Below are 24,997 nucleotides of genomic sequence, written 5' to 3'. Positions count from 1 at the left end.
GAGCGAGGGACACACAGAGAGCGAGGGACAAGCACAGAGAGCGAGGGACACACAGAGAGCAAGGGCACAGAAAACGAGGGGTGCACAGAGAGCGAGGGACACACAGAGAGCGAGGGACACAGAGAGCGAGGGACACACAGAGAGCGAGGGACACACAGAGAGCGAGGAACACACACAGAGAGCGAGGGACACACAGAGAGCGAGGGACACACAGAGAGCTGGGACACACAGAGAGCGAGGGACACACAGAGAGCGAGGGACACATAGAGAGCGAGGGACACACACAGAAAGCGAGGGACACACACAGAGAACGAGGAACACACAGAGAGCGAGGGACACACACACAGAGCGAGGGACACACACAGGGAGCGAGGGACACAAAGAGAGCGAGGAACACACAGCGAGCGAGGGACACACAGAGAGCGAGGGACAAGCACAGAGAGCGAGGGACACACAGAGAGCAAGGGCACAGAAAACGAGGGGTGCACAGAGAGCGAGGGACACACAGAGAGCGAGGGACACAGAGAGCGAGGGACACAGAGAGCGAGGGACACACAGAGAGCGAGGAACACACACAGAGAGCGAGGGACACACAGAGAGCTGGGACACACAGTGAGCGAGGGACACACAGAGAGCGAGGGACACAGAGAGCGAGGGACACACACAGAAAGCGAGGGACACACACAGAGAACGAGGAACACACAGAGAGCGAGGGACACACACACAGAGAGAGGGACACACACAGAGAGCGAGGAACACACACAGAGAGCGAGGGACACACACAGAGAGCGAGGGACACAGACAGAGAGCAAGAGACACACACAGAGAGCGAGAGACACACACAGAGAGTGAGGCGCACACAGAGAGCGAGGGACACACAGAGAGCTGGGACACACAGAGAGCGAGGGACACACAGAGCGCGAGGGACACACAGAGAGCGAAGGACACACAGAGAGCGAGGGGCATCCAGAGAGCGAGGGACACAGAGAGCGAGGGACACACAGAGAGCGAGGAACACACACAGAGAGAGAGGGACACACAGAGATCGAGGGACACACAGAGAGCTGGGACACACAGAGAGCGAGGGACACACACGGAGAGCGAGGGACACACACAGAGAGCGAGGAACACACACAGAGAGCGAGGGACTCACACAGAGAGCGAGGGACACACACAGAGAGCGAGAGACACACACAGAGAGCGAGGGACACACAGAGAGCGAGGGACACGCAGAGAGCGAGGGACACACAGAGAGCGAGGGACACACAGAGAGCGAGGGACACACACAGAACGAGGGACACACACAGAGCGAGGGACACACACACAGAGCGAGGGACACACAGAGAGCGAGGGACACACACAGAGAGCGAGGGACACACACAGAGCAATGGACACATAGAGAACGAGGGACACACAGAGAGCGAGGGACACACAGAGAGCGAGGGACACACAGAGAGCGAGGGACACACAGAGCGAGGGGCACCCAGAGAGCGAGGGACACAGAGAGCGAGGGACACAGAGAGCGAGGGACACACAGAGAGCAAGGAACACACACAGAGAGCGAGGGACACACAGAGAGCGAGGGACACACAGAGCGCGAGGGACACACAGAGATCGAGGGACACACAGAGATCGAGGGACACACAGAGCGAGGGGCACCCAGAGAGCGAGGGACACAGAGAGCGAGGTACACACAGAGAGCGAGGAACACAAACAGAGAGCGAGGGACACACAGAGAGCGAGGGACACACAGAGAGCTGGGACACACAGAGAGCGAGGGTCACACATAGAGAGCGAGGGACACACACAGAGCGAGGGACACACACAGAGTGAGGGACACACACAGAGAGCGAGGGACACAGAGAGCGAGGGACACACAGAGAGCGAGGAACACACACAGAGAGCGAGGGACACACAGAGAGCGTGGGACACACAGAGAGCGAGGGGCACACAGAGAGCGAGGGACACACAGAGAGCTGGGACACACAGAGAGCGAGGGACACACAGAGTGAGGGACACACAGAGAGCGAGGTACACACAGAGAGCGAGGGACACACAGAGAGCGAGGTACACAAAGAGAGCGAGGAACACACAGAGAGCAAGGGAAACACAGAGAGCGAGGGCCACGCACAGAGAGCGAGGGACACACAGAGAGCAAGGGCACAGTAAACGAGGGGTGCACAGAGAGCGAGGGACACACAGAGAGCGAGGGACACACAGAGAGCGAGGGACACACAGAGAGCGAGGGACACACAGAGTGCGAGGGACACAGAGAGCGAGGGACACACAGAGAGCGAGGGACACACAGAGAGCGAGGGACACACAGAGAGCGAGGGACACACAGAGAGCGAGGGACACACAGAGAGCGAGGGACACACAGAGAGCGAGGGACACACAGAGAGCGAGGGACACACAGAGAGTGAGGGACACACACAGAAAGCGAGGGACACACACAGAGAGCGAGGGACACACACAGAGAGCGAGGGACACACAGACAGCGAGGGACACACACACAGAGCGAGGGACACACACAGAGAGCGGGGAACACACACAGAGAGCGAGGGACACACACAGAGAGCGAGGGACACACACAGAGAGCGAGAGACACACACAGAGAGCGAGAGACACACACAGAGAGCGAGGCGCACACAGAGAGCGAGGGACACACAGAGAGCTGGGACACACAGAGAGCGAGGGACACACAGAGAGCGAGGGACACACAGAGCGCGAGGGACACACAGAGAGCGAGGGACACAGAGAGCGAGGGACACACAGAGAGCGAGGAACACACACAGAGAGCGAGGGACACACAGAGAGCGAGGGACACACAGAGAGCTGGGACACACAGAGAGCGAGGAACACACAGAGAGCGAGGGACACACACAGAGAGCGAGGGACACACACAGAGAGCGAGGGACTCACACAGAGAGCGAGGGACTCACACAGAGAGCGAGGGACACACACACAGAGCGAGAGACACACACAGAGAGCGAGGGACACACAGAGAGCGAGGGACACACAGAGAGCGAGGGACACACAGAGAGCGAGGGACACACATAGAGTGCGAGGGACACACACAGAGCGAGGGACACACACAGAGCGAGGGACACACACAAAGAGCGAGGGACACACAGAGAGCGAGGGACACACACAGAGAGCGAGGGACACAGAGAGCGAGGAACACACACAGAGAGCGAGGGACACACAGAGAGCGAGGGACGCACAGAGAGCGAGTGGCACACAGAGAGCGAGGGACACACAGAGAGCTGGGACACACAGAGAGCGAGGGACACACAGAGAGCGAGGGACACACAGAGAGCGAGGGACACACAGAGAGCGAGGTACACACAGAGAGCGAGGGACACACAGAGAGCGAGGGACACACAGGGAGCGAGGGACACAAAGAGAGCGAGGAACACACAGAGAGCGAGGGACACACAGAGAGCGAGGGACAAGCACAGAGAGCGAGGGACACACAGAGAGCAAGGCACAGAAAACGAGGGGTGCACAGAGAGCGAGGGACACACAGAGAGCGAGGGACACAGAGAGCGAGGGACACACAGAGAGCGAGGAACACACACAGAGAGCGAGGGACACACAGAGAGCGAGGGACACACAGAGAGCTGGGACACACAGAGAGCGAGGGACACACAGAGAGCGAGGGACACACAGAGAGCGAGGGACACACACAGAAAGCGAGGGACACACACAGAAAGCGAGGGACACACACAGAGAACGAGGAACACACAGAGAGCGAGGGACACACACACAGAGAGAGGGACACACACAGAGAGCGAGGAACACACACAGAGAGCGAGGGACACACACAGAGAGCGAGGGACACAGACAGAGAGCAAGAGACACACACAGAGAGCGAGAGACACACACAGAGAGTGAGGCGCACACAGAGAGCGAGGGACACACAGAGAGCTGGGACACACAGAGAGCGAGGGACACACAGAGCGCGAGGGACACACAGAGAGCGAAGGACACACAGAGAGCGAAGGACACACAGAGAGCGAGGGACACACAGAGAGCGAGGGACACACAGAGCGAGGGGCATCCAGAGAGCGAGGGACACAGAGAGCGAGGGACACACAGAGAGCGAGGAACACACACAGAGAGAGAGGGACACACAGAGATCGAGGGACACACAGAGAGCTGGGACACAGAGAGCGAGGGACACACACGGAGAGCGAGGGACACACACAGAGAGCGAGGAACACACACAGAGAGCGAGAGACTCACACAGAGAGCGAGGGACACACACAGAGAGCGAGAGACACACACAGAGAGCGAGGGACACACACAGAGAGCGAGGGACACGCAGAGAGCGAGGGACACACAGAGAGCGAGGGACACACATAGAGAACGAGGGACACACACAGAACGAGGGACACACACAGAGCGAGGGACACACACACAGAGCGAGGGACACACACAGAGAGCGAGGGACACACACAGAGCTATGGACACATAGAGAACGAGGGACACACAGAGAGCGAGGGACACACAGAGAGCGAGGGACACACAGAGAGCGAGGGACACACAGAGAGCGAGGGACACACAGAGCGAGGGGCACCCAGAGAGCGAGGGACACAGAGAGCGAGGGACACAGAGAGCGAGGGACACACAGAGAGCGAGGAACACACACAGAGAGCGAGGGACACACAGAGAGCGAGGGACACACAGAGCGCGAGGGACACACAGAGAGCGAGGGACACACAGAGATCGAGGGACACACAGAGCGAGGGGCACCCAGAGAGCGAGGGACACAGAGAGCGAGGTACACACAGAGAGCGAGGAACACAAACAGAGAGCGAGGGACACACAGAGAGCGAGGGACACACAGAGAGCTGGGACACACAGAGAGCGAGGGTCACACATAGAGAGCGAGGGACACACACAGAGCGAGGGACACACACAGAGCGAGGGACACACACAGAGCGAGGGACACACACAGAGTGAGGGACACACACAGAGAGCGAGGGACACAGAGAGCGAGGGACACACAGAGAGCGAGGAACACACACAGAGAGCGAGGGACACACAGAGAGCGTGGGACACACAGAGAGCGAGGGGCACACAGAGAGCGAGGGGCACACAGAGAGCTGGGACACACAGAGAGCGAGGGACACACAGAGAGTGAGGGACACACAGAGAGTGAGGGACACACAGAGAGCGAGGTACACACAGAGAGCGAGGGACACACAGAGAGCGAGGTACACAAAGAGAGCGAGGAACACACAGAGAGCAAGGGACACACAGAGAGCGAGGGCCACGCACAGAGAGCGAGGGACACACAGAGAGCAAGGGCACAGAAAACGAGGGGTGCACAGAGAGCGAGGGACACACAGAGAGCGAGGGACACACAGAGAGCGAGGGACACACAGAGTGCGAGGGACACAGAGAGCGAGGGACACACAGAGAGCGAGGAACACACACAGAGAGCGAGGGACACACAGAGAGCTGGGACACACAGAGAGCGAGGGACACACAGAGAGCGAGGGACACACAGAGAGTGAGGGACACACACAGAAAGCGAGGGACACACACAGAGAGCGAGGAACACACAGACAGCGGGGAACACACACAGAGAGCGAGGGACACACACAGAGAGCGAGGGACACACACAGAGAGCGAGAGACACACACAGAGAGCGAGAGACACACACAGAGAGCGAGGCGCACACAGAGAGCGAGGGACACACAGAGAGCTGGGACACACAGAGAGCGAGGGACACACAGAGCGCGAGGGACACACAGAGAGCGAGGGACACAGAGAGCGAGGGACACACAGAGAGCGAGGAACACACACAGAGAGCGAGGGACACACAGAGAGCGAGGGACACACAGAGAGCTGGGACACACAGAGAGCGAGGAACACACAGAGAGCGAGGGACACACACAGAGAGCGAGGGACACACACAGAGAGCGAGGAACACACACAGAGAGCGAGGGACTCACACAGAGAGCGAGGGACTCACACAGAGAGCGAGGGACACACACACAGAGCGAGAGACACACACAGAGAGCGAGGGACACACAGAGAGCGAGGGACACACAGAGAGCGAGGGACACACAGAGAGCGAGGGACACACATAGAGTGCGAGGGACACACACAGAGCGAGGGACACACACAGAGCGAGGGACACACACAAAGAGCGAGGGACACACAGAGAGCGAGGGACACACACAGAGAGCGAGGGACACACACAGAGAGCGAGGGACACACACAGAGCTAAGGACACATAGAGAACGAGGGACACACAGAGAGCGAGAGACACACAGAGAGCGAGGGACACACAGAGAGCGAGGGACACACACAGAGCGAGGGACACACACAGAGCGAGGGACACACACAGAGAGCGAGGGACACACAGAGAGCGAGGGACACACAGAGAGTTGGGACACACAGAGAGCGAGGGACACACAGAGAGCGAGGGACACACAGAGAGCGAGGGACACACAGAGAGCGAGGGGCACACAGAGAGCGAGGGACACACAGAGAGCGAGGGACACACAGAGAGCGAGGGACACACAGAGAGCTGGGACACACAGAGAGCGAGGGACACACAGAGAGTGAGGGACACACAGAGAGCGAGGGACACACAGAGAGCAACGGACACACAGAGAGCGAGGGACACACAGAGAGCGAGGGACACAAAGAGAGCGAGGAACACACAGAGAGCGAGGGACACACAGAGAGCGAGGGCCACGCACAGAGAGCGAGGGACACGCAGAGAGCAAGGGCACAGAAAACGAGGGGTGCACAGAGAGCGAGGGACACACAGAGAGCGAGGGACACACAGAGAGCGAGGAACACACACAGAGAGCGAGGGACACACAGAGAGCGAGGGACACACACAGAGAGCGAGAGACACACACAGAGAGCGAGGGACACACACAGAGAGCGAGGGACACACAGAGAGCGAGGGACACGCAGAGAGCGAGGGACACACAGAGAGCGAGGGACACACATAGAGAGCGAGGGACACACACAGAACGAGGGACACACAGAGAGCGAGGAACACACACCGAGAGCGAGGGACTCACACAGAGAGCGAGGGACACACACACAGAGCGAGAGACACACACAGAGAGCGAGGGACACACAGAGAGCGAGGGACACACAGAGAGCGAGGGACACACAGAGAGCGAGGGACACACATAGAGTGCGAGGGACACACACAGAGCGAGGGACACACACAGAGCGAGGGACACACACAAAGAGCGAGGGACACACAGAGAGCGAGGGACACACACAGAGAGCGAGGGACACACACAGAGAGCGAGGGACACACAGAGAGCGAGGGACACACACAGAAAGCGAGGGACACACACAGAGAACGAGGAACACACAGAGAGCGAGGGATACACACACAGAGCGAGGGACACACACAGAGAGCGAGGAACACACAAAGAGAGCGAGGGACACACACAGAGAGCGAGGGACACACACAGAGAGCGAGAGACACACACAGAGTGCGAGAGACACACACAGAGAGCGAGGCGCACACAGAGAGCGAGGGACAGACAGAGAGCTGGGACACACAGAGAGCGAGGAACACACAGAGCGCGAGGGACACACAGAGAGCGAGGGACACACAGAGAGCGAGGGACACACAGAGAGCGAGGGACACACAGAGAGCGAGGGACACACAGAGCGAGGGGCATCCAGAGAGCGAGGGACACAGAGAGCGAGGGACACACAGAGAGCGAGGAACACACACAGAGAGAGAGGGACACACAGAGATCGAGGGACACACAGAGAGCTGGGACACACAGAGAGCGAGGGACACACAGAGAGCGAGGGACACACACAGAAAGCGAGGGACACACACAGAGAGCGAGGAACACACAGAGAGCGAGGGAGACACACGGAGATCGAGGGACACACACAGAGAGCGAGGGACACACACAGAGAGCGAGGAACACACACAGAGAGCGAGGGACTCACACAGAGAGCGAGGGACACACAGAGAGCGAGGGACACACAGAGAGCGAGGGACACACATAGAGAGCGAGGGACACACATAGAGAGCGAGGGACACACACAGAGCGAGGGACACACACAGAGAGCGAGGGACACACACAGAGCTAAGGACACATAGAGAAGGAGGGACACACAGAGAGCGAGGAACACACACAGAGAGCGAGGGACACACAGAGAGCGTGGGACACACAGAGAGCGAGGGGCACACAGAGAGCGAGGGGCACACAGAGAGCGAGGGGCACACAGAGAGCTGGGACACACAGAGAGCGAGGGACACACAGAGAGTGAGGGACACACAGAGAGCGAGGTACACACAGAGAGCGAGGGACACACAGAGAGCGAGGGACACAAAGAGAGCGAGGAACACACAGAGAGCGAGGGACACACAGAGAGCGAGGGCCACGCACAGAGAGCGAGGGACACACAGAGAGCAAGGGCACAGAAAACGAGAGGTGCACAGAGAGCGAGGGACACACAGAGAGCGAGGGACACACAGAGAGCGAGGGACACACAGAGAGCGAGGGACACACAGAGAGCGAGGGACACAGAGAGCGAGGGACATACAGAGAGCTGGGACACACAGAGAGCGAAGGACACACAGAGAGCGAGGGACACACAGAGAGCGAGGGACACACAGAGAGCGAGGGACACACACAGAGAGCGAGGGACACACACAGAGAGCGAGGGACACACACAGAGAGCGAGAGACACACACAGAGAGCGAGAGACACACACAGAGAGCGAGGCGCACACAGAGAGCGAGGGACACACAGAGAGCTGGGACACACAGAGAGCGAGGGACACACAGAGCGCGAGGGACACACAGAGAGCGAGGGACACACAGAGAGCGAGGGACACACAGAGCGAGGGGCACCCAGAGAGCGAGGGACACAGAGAGCGAGGGACACACAGAGAGCGAGGAACACACACAGAGAGAGAGGGACACACAGAGAGCGAGGGACACACAGAGAGCGAGGGACACACAGAGAGCGAGGGACACACAGAGAGCTGGGACACACAGAGAGCGAGGAACACACAGAGAGCGAGGGACACACACAGAGAGCGAGGGACACACACAGAGAGCGAGGAACACACACAGAGAGCGAGGGACTCACACAGAGAGCGAGGGACACACACACAGAGCGAGAGACACACACAGAGAGCTTGGGACACACAGAGAGCGAGGGACACACAGAGAGCGAGGGACACACAGAGAGCGAGGGACACACATAGAGTGCGAGGGACACACACAGAGCGAGGGACACACACAGAGCGAGGGACACACAAACAGAGCGAGGGACACACAGAGAGCGAGGGACACACACAGAGAGCGAGGGACACACACAGAGAGCGAGGGACACACACAGAGCTAAGGGCACATAGATAACGAGGGACACACAGAGAGCGAGAGACACACAGAGAGTGAGGGACACACACAGAAAGCGAGGGACACACACAGAGAGCGAGGAACACACAGACAGCGAGGGACACACACACAGAGCGAGGGACACACACAGAGAGCGGGGAACACACACAGAGAGCGAGGGACACACACAGAGAGCGAGGGACACACACAGAGAGCGAGAGACACACACAGAGAGCGAGAGACACACACAGAGAGCGAGGCGCACACAGAGAGCGAGGGACACACAGAGAGCTGGGACACACAGAGAGCGAGGGACACACAGAGCGCGAGGGACACACAGAGAGCGAGGGACACACAGAGAGCGAGGGACACAGAGAGCGAGGGACACACAGAGAGCGAGGAACACACACAGAGAGCGAGGGACACACAGAGAGCGAGGGACACACAGAGAGCTGGGACACACAGAGAGCGAGGAACACACAGAGAGCGAGGGACACACACAGAGAGCGAGGGACACACACAGAGAGCGAGGAACACACACAGAGAGCGAGGGACTCACACAGAGAGCGAGGGACTCACACAGAGAGCGAGGGACACACACACAGAGCGAGAGACACACACAGAGAGCGAGGGACACACAGAGAGCGATGGACACACAGAGAGCGAGGGACACACAGAGAGCGAGGGACACACATAGAGTGCGAGGGACACACATAGAGTGCGAGGGACACACACAGAGCGAGGGACACACACAGAGCGAGGGACACACACAAAGAGCGAGGGACACACAGAGAGCGAGGGACACACACAGAGAGCGAGGGACACACACAGAGAGCGAGGGGCACACACAGAGCTAAGGACACATAGAGAACGAGGGACACACAGAGAGCGAGAGACACACAGAGAGCGAGGGACACACAGAGAGCGAGGGACACACAGAGAGCGAGGGACACACACAGAGAGCGAGGGACACACAGAGAGTTGGGACACACACAGAGCGAGGGACACACAGAGAGCGAGGGACACACAGAGAGCGAGGGGCACACAGAGAGCGAGGGACACACAGAGAGCGAGGGACACACAGAGAGCGAGGGACACACAGAGAGCGAGGGACACACAGAGAGCGAGGGACACACAGAGAGCTGGGACACACAGAGAGCGAGGGACACACAGAGAGTCAGGGACACACAGAGAGCGAGGGACACACAGAGAGCAACGGACACACAGAGAGCGAGGGACACACAGAGAGCGAGGGACACAAATAGAGCGAGGAACACACAGAGAGCGAGGGACACACAGAGAGCGAGGGCCACGCACAGAGAGCGAGGGACACGCAGAGAGCAAGGGCACAGAAAACGAGGGGTGCACAGAGAGCGAGGGACACACAGAGAGCGAGGGACACACAGAGAGCGAGGAACACACACAGAGAGCGAGGGACACACAGAGAGCGAGGGACACACACAGAGAGCGAGAGACACACACAGAGAGCGAGGGACACACAGAGAGCGAGGGACACGCAGAGAGCGAGGGACACACAGAGAGCGAGGGACACACATAGAGAGTGAGGGACACACACAGAACGAGGGACACACAGAGAGCGAGGAACACACACAGAGAGCGAGGGATTCACACAGAGAGCGAGGGACACACACACAGAGCGAGAGACACACACAGAGAGCGAGGGACACACAGAGAGCGAGGGACACACAGAGAGCGAGGGACACACAGAGAGCGAGGGACACACATAGAGTGCGAGGGACACACACAGAGCGAGGGACACACACAGAGCGAGGGACACACACAAAGAGCGAGGGACACACAGAGAGCGAGGGACACACACAGAGAGCGAGGGACACACACAGAGAGCGAGGGACACACACAGAGCTAAGGACACATAGAGAACGAGGGACACACACAGAGAGCGAGGAACACACACAGAGAGCGAGGGACTCACACAGAGAGCGAGGGACTCACACAGAGAGCGAGGGACACACACACAGAGCGAGAGACACACACAGAGAGCGAGGGACACACAGAGAGCGAGGGACACACAGAGAGCGAGGGACACACAGAGAGCGAGGGACACACAGAGAGCTGGGACACACAGAGAGCGAGGGACACACAGAGAGTGAGGGACACACAGAGAGCGAGGTACACACAGAGAGCGAGGGACACACAGAGAGCGAGGGACACACAGAGAGCGAGGAACACACAGAGAGCGAGGGACACACAGAGAGTGAGGGACAAGCACAGAGAGCGAGGGACACACAGAGAGCAAGGGCACAGAAAACGAGGGGTGCACAGAGAGCGAGGGACACACAGAGAGCGAGGGACACACAGAGGGCGAGGGACACACAGAGAGCGAGGGACACACAGAGCGAGGGGCACCCAGAGAGCGAGGGACACAGAGAGCGAGGGACACACAGAGAGCGAGGAACACACACAGAGAGCGAGGGACACACCGAGAGCGAGGGACACACAGAGAGCGAGGGACACACACAGAGCTAAGGGCACATAGAGAACGAGGGACACACAGAGAGCGAGAGACACACAGAGAGCGAGGGACACACAGAGAGCGAGGGACACACAGAGAGCGAGGGACACACACAGAGCGAGGGACACACACAGAGAGCGAGGGACACACAGAGAGCGAGGGACACACAGAGAGTTGGGACACACACAGAGCGAGGGACACACACAGAGCGAGGGACACACAGAGAGCGAGGGGCACACAGAGAGCGAGGGACACACAGAGAGCGAGGGACACACAGAGAGCTGGGACACACAGAGAGCGAGGGACACACAGAGAGTGAGGGACACACAGAGAGCGAGGGACACACAGAGAGCGAGGGACACACAGAGAGCAACGGACACACAGAGAGCGAGGGACACACAGAGAGCGAGGGACACAAAGAGAGCGAGGAACACACAGAGTGCGAGGGACACACAGAGTGCGAGGGCCACGCACAGAGAGCGAGGGACACGCAGAGAGCAAGGGCACAGAAAACGAGGGGTGCACAGAGAGCGAGGGACACACAGAGAACGAGGGACACACAGAGAGCGAGGAACACACACAGAGAGCGAGGGTCACACAGAGAGCGAGCGACACACAGAGAGTGAGGGACACACAGAGTGCGAGGGACACACACAGAGAGCGAGGAACACACAGAGAGCGAGGGACACACACAGGGAGCGAGGGACACACACAGAGAGCGAGGGACACACACAGAGAACGAGGGTCACACACAGAGAATGAGGGACACATAGAGAGCGAGGGACACACACAGAGAGAGAGGGACACACACAGAGAGCGAGGGACACACAGAGAGTTGGGACACACAGAGAGCGAGGCGCACACAGAGAGCGAGGGACACACAGAGAGCTGGGACACACAGAGAGCGAGGGACACACAGAGAGCGAGGGACACACAGAGAGCGAGGGACACACAGAGATCGAGGGACACACAGAGCGAGGGGCACCCAGAGAGCGAGGGACACAGAGAGCGAGGGACACACAGAGAGCGAGGTACACACACAGAGAGCGAGGGACACACAGAGAGCGAGGGACACACAGAGAGCTGGGACACACAGAGAGCGAGGGTCACACATAGAGAGCGAGGGACACACACAGAGCGAGGGACACACACAGAGTGAGGGACAAAGAACAAAGAACAAAGAAATGTACAGCACAGGAACAGGCCCTTCGGCCCTCCAAGCCCGTGCTGACCATACTGCCCGACTAAACTACAATCTTCTACACTTCCTGGGTCCGTATCCTTCTATTCCCATCCTATTCATATATTTGTCAAGATGCCCCTTAAATGTCCCTATCGTCCCTGCCTCCACTACCTCCTCCGGTAGTGAGTTCCAGGCACCCACTACCCTCTGTGTAAAAAACATGCCTCGTACATCTACTCTAAACTTTGCCCCTCTCACCTTAAACCTATGCCCCCTAGTAATTGACCCCTCTACCCTGGGGAAAAGCCTCTGACTATCCACTCTGTCTATGCCACTCATAATTTTGTATACCTCTATCAGGTCGCCCCTCAACCTCCTTCGTTCCAGTGAGAACAAACCGAGTTTATTCAATCGCTCCTCATAGCTTATGCCCTCCATACCAGGCAACATTCTGGTAAATCTCTTCTGCACCCTCTCTAAAGCCTCCACATCCTTCTGGTAGTGTGGCGACCAGAATTGAACACTATACTCCAAGTGTGGCCTAACTAAGGTTCTATACAGCTGCAACATGACTTGCCAATTCTTATACTCAATGCCCCGGCCAATGAAGGCAAGCATGCCGTATGCCTTCTTGACTACCTTCTCCACCTGTGTAGCCCCTTTCAGTGATCTGTGGACCTGTACTCCTAGATCTCTTTGACTTTCAATACTCTTGAGGGTTCTACCATTCACTGTATATTCCCTACCTGCATTAGCCCTTCCAAAATGCATTACCTCACATTTGTCCAGGTTAAACTCCATCTGCCATCTCTCCGCCCAAGTCTCCAGACAATCTAAATCCTGCTGTATCCTCAGACAGTCCTCATCGCTATCCGCAATTCCACCAACCTTTGTGTCGTCTGCAAACTTACTAATCAGACCAGTTACATTTTCCTCCAAATCATTTATATATACTACAAAGAGCAAAGGTCCCAGCACTGATCCCTGTGGAACACCACTGGTCACAGCCCTCCAATTAGAAAAGCATCCCTCCATTGCTACCCTCTGCCTTCTATGGCCTAGCCAGTTCTGTATCCACCTTGCCAGTTCACCCCTGATCCCGTGTGACTTCACCTTTTGTACTAGTCTACCATGAGGGACCTTGTCAAAGGCCTTACTGAAGTCCATATAGACAACATCTACTGCCCTACCTGCATCAATCATCTTAGTGACCTCCTCGAAAAACTCTATCAAGTTAGTGAGACACGACCTCCCCTTCACAAAACCGTGCTGCCTCTCACTAATACGTCCATTTGCTTCCAAATGGGAGTAGATCCTGTCTCGAAGAATTCTCTCCAGTAATTTCCCTACCACTGAAGTAAGGCTCACCGGCCTGTAGTTCCCGGGATTATCCCTGCCACCCTTCTTAACAGAGGAACAACATTGGCTATTCTCCAGTCCTCCGGGACATCCCCTGAAGACAGCGAGGATCCAAAGATTTCTGTCAAGGCCTCAGCAATTTCCTCTCCAGCCTCCTTCAGTATTCTGGGGTAGATCCCATCCGGCCCTGGGGACTTATCTACCTTAATATTTTTTAAGACACCCAACACCTCGTCTTTTTGGATCACAATGTGACCCAGGCTATCTACACCCCCTTCTCCAGACTCAACATCTACCAATTCCTTCTCTTTGGTGAATACTGATGCAAAGTATTCATTTAGTACCTCGCCCATTTCCTCTGGCTCCACACATAGATTCCCTTGCCTATCCTTCAGTGGGCCAACCCTTTCCCTGGCTACCCTCTTGCTTTTTATGTAAGTGTAAAAAGCCTTGGGATTTTCCTTAACCCTATTTGCCAATGACTTTTCATGACCCCTTCTAGCCCTCCTGACTCCCTGCTTAAGTTCCTTCCTACTTTCCTTATATGCCACACAGGCTTCGTCTGTTCCCAGCCTTTTAGCCCTGACAAATGCCTCCTTTTTCTTTTTGACGAGGCCTACAATATCATTCGTCATCCAAGGTTCCCGAAAATTGCCGTATTTGTCTTTCTTCCTCACAGGAACATGCCTGTCCTGTATTCCTATCAACTGACACTTGAAAGCCTCCCACATGTCAGATGTTGATTTGCCCTCAAACATCCGCCCCCAATCTATGCTCTTCAGTTCCCGCCTAATATTGTTATAATTAGCCTTCCCCCAATTTAGCACATTCATCCTCGGACCACTCTTATCCTTGTCCACCAGTACTTTAAAACTTACTGAATTGTGGTCACTGTTACCGAAATGCTCCCCTACTGAAACATCTACCACCTGGCCGGGCTCATTCCCCAATACCAGGTCCAGTACCGCCTCTTCCCTAGTTGGACTGTTTACATATTGTTTTAAGAAGCCCTCCTGGATGCTCCTTACAAACTCTGCCCCGTCTAAGCCCCTGGCACTAAGTGAGTCCCAGTCAATATTGGGGAAGTTGAAGTCTCCCATCACCACAACCCTGTTGTTTTTACTCTTTTCCAAAATCTGTCTACCTATCTGCTCCTCTATCTCCCGCTGGCTGTTGGGAGGCCTGTAGTATACCCCCAACATTGTGACTGCACCCTTCTTATTCCTGATCTCTACCCATATAGCCTCACTGCCCTCTGAGGTGTCCTCTCGCTGTATAGCTGTGATACTCTCCTGAACAAGTAGCGCAACTCCGCCTCCCCTTTTACATCCCCCTCTATCCCGCCTGAAACATCTAAATCCTGGAACGTTTAGCTGCCAATCCTGCCCTTCCCTCAACCAGGTCTCTGTAATGGCAACAACATCATAGTTCCAAGTAGTAATCCAAGCTCTAAGTTCATCTGCCTTACCCGTAATGCTCCTTGCATTAAAACATATGCACTTCAGGCCACCAGACCCGCTGTGTTCAGCAACTTCTCCCCGTCTGCTCTGCCTCAGAGTCACACTGTCCCTATTCCCTAGTTCTCCCTCAACGCTCTCACCTTCTGACCTATTGCTCCCGTGCCCACCCCCCTGCCATACTAGTTTAAACCCTCCCGTGTGACACTAGCAAATCTCGCGGCCAGGATATTTATGCCTCTCCGGTTTAGATGCAACCCGTCCATCTTATACAGGTCACACCTGCCCCGGAAGAGCTCCCAGTGGTCCAGATAACCGAAACCCTCCCTCCTACACCAGCTGTTTAGCCACGTGTTTGTCTGCTCTATCTTCCTATTTCTAGCCTCACTGGCACGTGGCACAGGGAGTAATCCCGAGATTACAACCCTCGAGGTCCTGTCTTTTAACTTTCTGCCTAGCTCCCTGAACTCCTGCTGCAGGACCTCATGCCTCTTCCTGCCTATGTCGTTAGTACCAATATGTACAACGACCTCTACCTGTTTGCCCTCCCCCTTCAGGATTCCCTCTACCCGTTCAGAGACATCCTGGACCCTGGCACCAGGGAGGCAACATACCATCCTGGAGTCTCTTTCACGTCCACAGAAGCGCCTATCTGTTCCCCTGACTATAGAGTCCCCTATAACTATTACTCTTCTGCGCTTTGACCCTCCCTTCTGAACATCAGAGCCAGCCGTGGTGCCACTGCTCTGGCTGCTGCTGTTTTCCCCTGATAGGCTATCCCCCCCGACAGTATCCAAAGGGGTATATCTGTTCGAGAGGGGGACAACCACAGGGGATTCCTGCACTGACTGCCTGCCCTTTCTGGTGGTCACCCATTTCTCTGCCTGCACCTTGGGTGTGACCACACTTACATAACTGCGATCTATGACGCTTTCCGCCACCTGCATGCTCCTAAGTGCATCCAATTGCTGCTCCAACCGAACCATGCGGTCTGTGAGGAGCTGCAGTTGGGTGCACTTTCTGCAGATGAAGCCATCCAGGACGCTGGAAGCCTCCCGGACCTGCCACATCTCACAGTCAGAGCACAGCACCCCTCTAACTGACATTGCGTCAATTAATTAAAATTAAAATTTGTCTTTTTTTTTATAAATACTTTTTTTTTTTAAATTACAAAGTTACTGTCAACTATCTGTTTCCTAGCTAACTATAATATCCTCCGATCTCTGGCTTAGATATCCTCTAAATTATAATTAAGTTATTATGTTTAATTAGTTCCCAAATAGTCAAAAAAATTTAGGTTAGAATCCCAACCAGCCACTCAGGTCACAGCTTTTCTGTCCCCCCCGACACACACAATTTGAAAAAAGGTATAAAAGTAAAAATCACTTGCTTACCTTCTGAGATGTTCTCAGGTTCTCTCGCTGACAGAGACTGCTCCTCCACCTCCAATCCTTGGCCTGCACAATGCTAATAATATATAATATAATATGGCACTTACCTTACACCAATGGGTCTTATTATTAGGTTAGAGGAGGAGGGTGGGTGGGAGACACTACACGTGTAGTGTCTCGGGTTTCCTCTCCACCAGAATTTATTGGGGGGGGGGGGGGGGGGGGGGACTTGCCAGAGGTCGAACTTCCGGTTCCCGCCGAAATCCAAAGGGCTGCTCCTGTAAAGGTAAGAGCTTTTAAACTCACTACTCACCTCCCAGAAGGCCCCTGCGCACCGCTGCCGCCGAAATCCAATGGGCTGCTCCTGTAAAGGTAAGAGCTTTTAAACTAACTACTCACCTCCCAGAAGGCCCCTGCGCACCGCTGCCGCCGAAATCCAATGGGCTGCTCCTGTAAAGGTAAGGTTTTTAAACTAACTACTCACCTCCCAGAAGGCCCCTGCGCACCGCTGCCGCCGAAATCCAAAGGGCTGCTCCTGTAAAGGTAAGAGCTTTTAAACTAACTACTCACCTCCAAGAAGGCCCCTGCGCACCGCTGCCGCCGAAATCCAAAGGGCTGCTCCTGTAAAGGTAAGGTTTTTAAACTAACTACTCACCTCCAAGAAGGCCCCTGCGCACCGCTGCCGCCGAAATCCAAAGGGCTGCTCCTGTAAAGGTAAGAGCTTTTAAACTCACTACTCACCTCCCAGAAGGCCCCTGCGCACCGCTGCCGCCGAAATCCAATGGGCTGCTCCTGTAAAGGTAAGAGCTTTTAAACTAACTACTCACCTCCCAGAAGGCCCCTGCGCACCGCTGCCGCCGAAATCCAATGGGCTGCTCCTGTAAAGGTAAGAGCTTTTAAACTCACTACTCACCTCCCAGAAGGCCCCTGCGCACCGCTGCCGCCGAAATCCAAAGGGCTGCTCCTGTAAAGGTAAGGTTTTTAAACTCAGTACTCACCTCCCAGAAGGCCCCTGCGCACCGCTGCCGCCGAAATCCAAAGGGCTGCTCCTGTAAAGGTAAGAGCTTTTAAACTAACTACTCACCTCCCAGAAGGCCCCTGCGCACCGCTGCCGCCGAAATCCAATGGGCTGCTCCTGTAAAGGTAAGGTTTTTAAACTAACTACTCACCTCCCAGAAGGCCCCTGCGCACCGCTGCCGCCGAAATCCAAAGGGCTGCTCCTGTAAAGGTAAGAGCTTTTAAACTAACACACAGAGAGCAAGGGACACACAGAGAGCGAGGGCCACGCACAGAGAGCGAGGGACACACAGAGAGCAAGGGCACAGAAAACGAGGGGTGCACAGAGAGCGAGGGACACACAGAGAGCGAGGGACACACAGAGAGCGAGGGACACACAGAGAGCGAGGGACACACAGAGTGCGAGGGACACACAGAGTGCGAGGGACACAGAGTGCGAGGGACACACAGAGAGCGAGGAACACACACAGAGAGCGAGGGACACACAGAGAGCGAGGGACACACAGAGAGCTGGGACACACAGAGAGCGAGGGACACACAGAGAGCGAGGGACACACAGAGAGCGAGGGACACACAGAGAGTGAGGGACACACACAGAAAGCGAGGGACACACACAGAGAGCGAGGGACACACAGACAGCGGGGAACACACACAGAGAGCGAGGGACACACACAGAGAGCGAGAGACACACACAGAGAGCGAGAGACACACACAGAGAGCGAGAGACACACACAGAGAGCGAGGCGCACACAGAGAGCGAGGGACACACAGAGAGCTGGGACACACAGAGAGCGAGGGACACACAGAGCGCGAGGGACACACAGAGAGCGAGGGACACAGAGAGCGAGGGACACACAGAGAGCGAGGAACACACACAGAGAGCGAGGGACACACAGAGAGCGAGGGACACACAGAGAGCTGGGACACACAGAGAGCGAGGAACACACAGAGAGCGAGGGACACACACAGAGAGCGAGGGACACACACAGAGAGCGAGGAACACACACAGAGAGCGAGGGACTCACACAGAGAGCGAGGGACTCACACAGAGAGCGAGGGACACACACACAGAGCGAGAGACACACACAGAGAGCGAGGGACACACAGAGAGCGAGGGACACACAGAGAGCGAGGGACACACAGAGAGCGAGGGACACACATAGAGTGCGAGGGACACACACAGAGCGAGGGACACACACAGAGCGAGGGACACACACAAAGAGCGAGGGACACACAGAGAGCGAGGGACACACACAGAGAGCGAGGGACACACACAGAGAGCGAGGGACACACACAGAGCTAAGGACACATAGAGAACGAGGGACACACAGAGAGCGAGAGACACACAGAGAGCGAGGGACACACAGAGAGCGAGGGACACACACAGAGCGAGGGACACACACAGAGAGCGAGGGACACACAGAGAGCGAGGGACACACAGAGAGTTGGGACACACACAGAGCGAGGGACACACAGAGAGCGAGGGACACACAGAGAGTGAGGGACACACAGAGAGCGAGGGACACACAGAGAGCAACGGACACACAGAGAGCGAGGGACACACAGAGAGCGAGGGACACAAAGAGAGCGAGGAACACAAAGAGAGCGAGGAACACACAGAGAGCGAGGGACACACAGAGAGCGAGGGCCACGCACAGAGAGCGAGGGACACGCAGAGAGCAAGGGCACAGAAAACGAGGGGTGCACAGAGAGCGAGGGACACACAGAGAGCGAGGGACACACAGAGAGCGAGGAACACACACAGAGAGCGAGGGACACACAGAGAGCGAGGGACACACACAGAGAGCGAGAGACACACACAGAGAGCGAGGGACACACAGAGAGCGAGGGACACGCAGAGAGCGAGGGACACACAGAGAGCGAGGGACACACATAGAGAGCGAGGGACACACACAGAACGAGGGACACACAGAGAGCGAGGAACACACACCGAGAGCGAGGGACTCACACAGAGAGCGAGGGACTCACACAGAGAGCGAGGGACACACACAGAGAGCGAGGGACACACACAGAGAGCGAGGGACACACACACAGAGCGAGAGACACACACAGAGAGCGAGGGACACACAGAGAGCGAGGGACACACAGAGAGCGAGGGACACACAGAGAGCGAGGGACACACATAGAGTGCGAGGGACACACACAGAGCGAGGGACACACACAGAGCGAGGGACACACACAGAGCGAGGGACACACACAAAGAGCGAGGGACACACAGAGAGCGAGGGACACACACAGAGAGCGAGGGACACACACAGAGAGCGAGGGACACACACAGAGCTAAGGACACATAGAGAACGAGGGACACACACAGAGAGCGAGGAACACACACAGAGAGCGAGGGACTCACACAGAGAGCGAGGGACACACACACAGAGCGAGAGACACACACAGAGAGCGAGGGACACACAGAGAGCGAGGGACACACAGAGAGCGAGGGACACACAGAGAGCTGGGACACACAGAGAGCGAGGGACACACAGAGAGTGAGGGACACACAGAGAGCGAGGTACACACAGAGAGCGAGGGACACACAGAGAGCGAGGGACACACAGAGAGCGAGGGACAAGCACAGAGAGCGAGGGACACACAGAGAGCAAGGGCACAGAAAACGAGGGGTGCACAGAGAGCGAGGGACACACAGAGAGCGAGGGACACACAGAGGGCGAGGGACACACAGAGAGCGAGGGACACACAGAGCGAGGGGCACCCAGAGAGCGAGGGACACAGAGAGCGAGGGACACACCGAGAGCGAGGGACACACAGAGAGCTGGGACACACAGAGAGCGAGGGACACACAGAGAGCGAGGGACACACACAGAAAGCGAGGGACACACACAGAGAACGAGGAACACACAGAGAGCGAGGGATACACACACAGAGCGAGGGACACACACAGAGAGCGAGGAACACACACAGAGAGCGAGGGACACACACAGAGAGCGAGGGACACACACAGAGAGCGAGAGACACACACAGAGTGCGAGAGACACACACAGAGAGCGAGGCGCACACAGAGAGCGAGGGACAGACAGAGAGCTGGGACACACAGAGAGCGAGGAACACACAGAGCGCGAGGGACACACAGAGAGCGAGGGACACACAGAGAGCGAGGGACACACAGAGCGAGGGGCATCCAGAGAGCGAGGGACACAGAGAGCGAGGGACACACAGAGAGCGAGGGACACACAGAGCGAGGGGCATCCAGAGAGCGAGGGACACAGAGATCGAGGGACACACAGAGAGCTGGGACACACAGAGAGCGAGGGACACACAGAGAGCGAGGGACACACACAGAAAGCGAGGGACACACACAGAGAGCGAGGAACACACAGAGAGCGAGGGAGACACACGGAGATCGAGGGACACACACAGAGAGCGAGGGACACACACAGAGAGCGAGGAACACACACAGAGAGCGAGGGACTCACACAGAGAGCGAGGGACACACAGAGAGCGAGGGACACACAGAGAGCGAGGGACACACATAGAGAGCGAGGGACACACACAGAGCGAGGGACACACACAGAGCGAGGGACACACACAGAGAGCGAGGGACACACACAGAGCTAAGGACACATAGAGAAGGAGGGACACACAGAGAGCGAGGAACACACACAGAGAGCGAGGGACACACAGAGCGTGGGACACACAGAGAGCGAGGGGCACACAGAGAGCGAGGGGCACACAGAGAGCTGGGACACACAGAGAGCGAGGGACACACAGAGAGTGAGGGACACACAGAGAGCGAGGTACACACAGAGAGCGAGGGACACACAGAGAGCGAGGGACACAAAGAGAGCGAGGAACACACAGAGAGCGAGGGACACACAGAGAGCGAGGGCCACGCACAGAGAGCGAGGGACACACAGAGAGCAAGGGCACAGAAAACGAGAGGTGCACAGAGAGCGAGGGACACACAGAGAGCGAGGGACACACAGAGAGCGAGGGACACACAGAGAGCGAGGGACACAGAGAGCGAGGGACATACAGAGAGCTGGGACACACAGAGAGCGAAGGACACACAGAGAGCGAGGGACACACAGAGAGCGAGGGACACACACAGAAAGCGAGGGACACACACAGAGAGCGAGGAACACACAGACAGCGAGGAACACACAGACAGCGAGGGACACACACACAGAGCGAGGGACACACACAGAGAGCGAGGAACACACACAGAGAGCGAGGGACACACACAGAGAGCGAGGGACACACACAGAGAGCGAGAGACACACACAGAGAGCGAGAGACACACACAGAGAGCGAGGCGCACACAGAGAGCGAGGGACACACAGAGAGCTGGGACACACAGAGAGCGAGGGGCACCCAGAGAGCGAGGGACACAGAGAGCGAGGGACACACAGAGAGCGAGGAACACACACAGAGAGAGAGGGACACACAGAGAGCGAGGGACACACAGAGAGCTGGGACACACAGAGAGCGAGGAACACACAGAGAGCGAGGGACACACACAGAGAGCGAGGGACACACACAGAGAGCGAGGAACACACACAGAGAGCGAGGGACTCACACAGAGAGCGAGGGACACACACACAGAGCGAGAGACACACACAGAGAGCTTGGGACACACAGAGAGCGAGGGACACACAGAGAGCGAGGGACACACAGAGAGCGAGGGACACACATAGAGTGCGAGGGACACACACAGAGCGAGGGACACACACAGAGCGAGGGACACACAAACAGAGCGAGGGACACACAGAGAGCGAGGGACACACACAGAGAGCGAGGGACACACACAGAGAGCGAGGGACACACACAGAGCTAAGGGCACATAGATAACGAGGGACACACAGAGAGCGAGAGACACACAGAGAGTGAGGGACACACACAGAAAGCGAGGGACACACACAGAGAGCGAGGAACACACAGACAGCGAGGGACACACACACAGAGCGAGGGACACACACAGAGAGCGGGGAACACACACAGAGAGCGAGGGACACACACAGAGAGCGAGGGACACACACAGAGAGCGAGGGACACACACACAGAGCGAGAGACACACACAGAGAGCGAGGGACACACAGAGAGCGATGGACACACAGAGAGCGAGGGACACACAGAGAGCGAGGGACACACATAGAGTGCGAGGGACACACATAGAGTGCGAGGGACACACACAGAGCGAGGGACACACACAGAGCGAGGGACACACACAGAGCGAGGGACACACACAAAGAGCGAGGGACACACAGAGAGCGAGGGACACACACAGAGAGCGAGGGACACACACAGAGAGCGAGGGGCACACACAGAGCTAAGGACACATAGAGAACGAGGGACACACAGAGAGCGAGAGACACACAGAGAGCGAGGGACACACAGAGAGCGAGGGACACACACAGAGCGAGGGACACACACAGAGAGCGAGGGACACACAGAGAGCGAGGGACACACAGAGAGTTGGGACACACACAGAGCGAGGGACACACAGAGAGCGAGGGACACACAGAGAGCGAGGGGCACACAGAGAGCGAGGGACACACAGAGAGCGAGGGACACACAGAGAGCTGGGACACACAGAGAGCGAGGGACACACAGAGAGTCAGGGACACACAGAGAGCGAGGGACACACAGAGAGCGAGGGACACACAGAGAGCGAGGGACACAAATAGAGCGAGGAACACACAGAGAGCGAGGGACACACAGAGAGCGAGGGACACACAGAGAGCGAGGGCCACGCACAGAGAGCGAGGGACACGCAGAGAGCAAGGGCACAGAAAACGAGGGGTGCACAGAGAGCGAAGGACACACAGAGAGCGAGGGACACACAGAGAGCGAGGAACACACAGAGAGCGAGGGACACACAGAGAGCGAGGGACACACACAGAGAGCGAGAGACACACACAGAGAGCGAGGGACACACAGAGAGCGAGGGACACGCAGAGAGCGAGGGACACACATAGAGAGTGAGGGACACACACAGAACGAGGGACACACAGAGAGCGAGGAACACACACCGAGAGCGAGGGATTCACACAGAGAGCGAGGGACACACACACAGAGCGAGAGACACACACAGAGAGCGAGGGACACACAGAGAGCGAGGGACACACAGAGAGCGAGGGACACACAGAGAGCGAGGGACACACATAGAGTGCGAGGGACACACACAGAGCGAGGGACACACACAGAGCGAGGGACACACACAAAGAGCGAGGGACACACAGAGAGCGAGGGACACACACAGAGAGCGAGGGACACACACAGAGAGCGAGGGACACACACAGAGCTAAGGACACATAGAGAACGAGGGACACACACAGAGAGCGAGGAACACACACAGAGAGCGAGGGACTCACACAGAGAGCGAGGGACACACACACAGAGCGAGAGACACACACAGAGAGCGAGGGACACACACAGAGAGCGAGGGACACACAGAGAGCGAGGGACACACAGAGAGCTGGGACACACAGAGAGCGAGGGACACACAGAGAGTGAGGGACACACAGAGAGCGAGGTACACACAGAGAGCGAGGGACACACAGAGAGCGAGGGACACACAGAGAGCGAGGAACACACAGAGAGCGAGGGACACACAGAGAGTGAGGGACAAGCACAGAGAGCGAGGGACACACAGAGAGCAAGGGCACAGAAAACGAGGGGTGCACAGAGAGCGAGGGACACACAGAGAGCGAGGGACACACAGAGGGCGAGGGACACACAGAGAGCGAGGGACACACA

The sequence above is a fragment of the Scyliorhinus torazame genome, unplaced genomic scaffold (genome assembly GCF_047496885.1).
Source record: "Scyliorhinus torazame isolate Kashiwa2021f unplaced genomic scaffold, sScyTor2.1 scaffold_222, whole genome shotgun sequence".
NCBI lineage: Eukaryota > Metazoa > Chordata > Chondrichthyes > Carcharhiniformes > Scyliorhinidae > Scyliorhinus > Scyliorhinus torazame.
The sequence above is the reverse complement of the archived record's forward strand: the minus strand, read 5'-3'. Positions refer to the sequence as shown.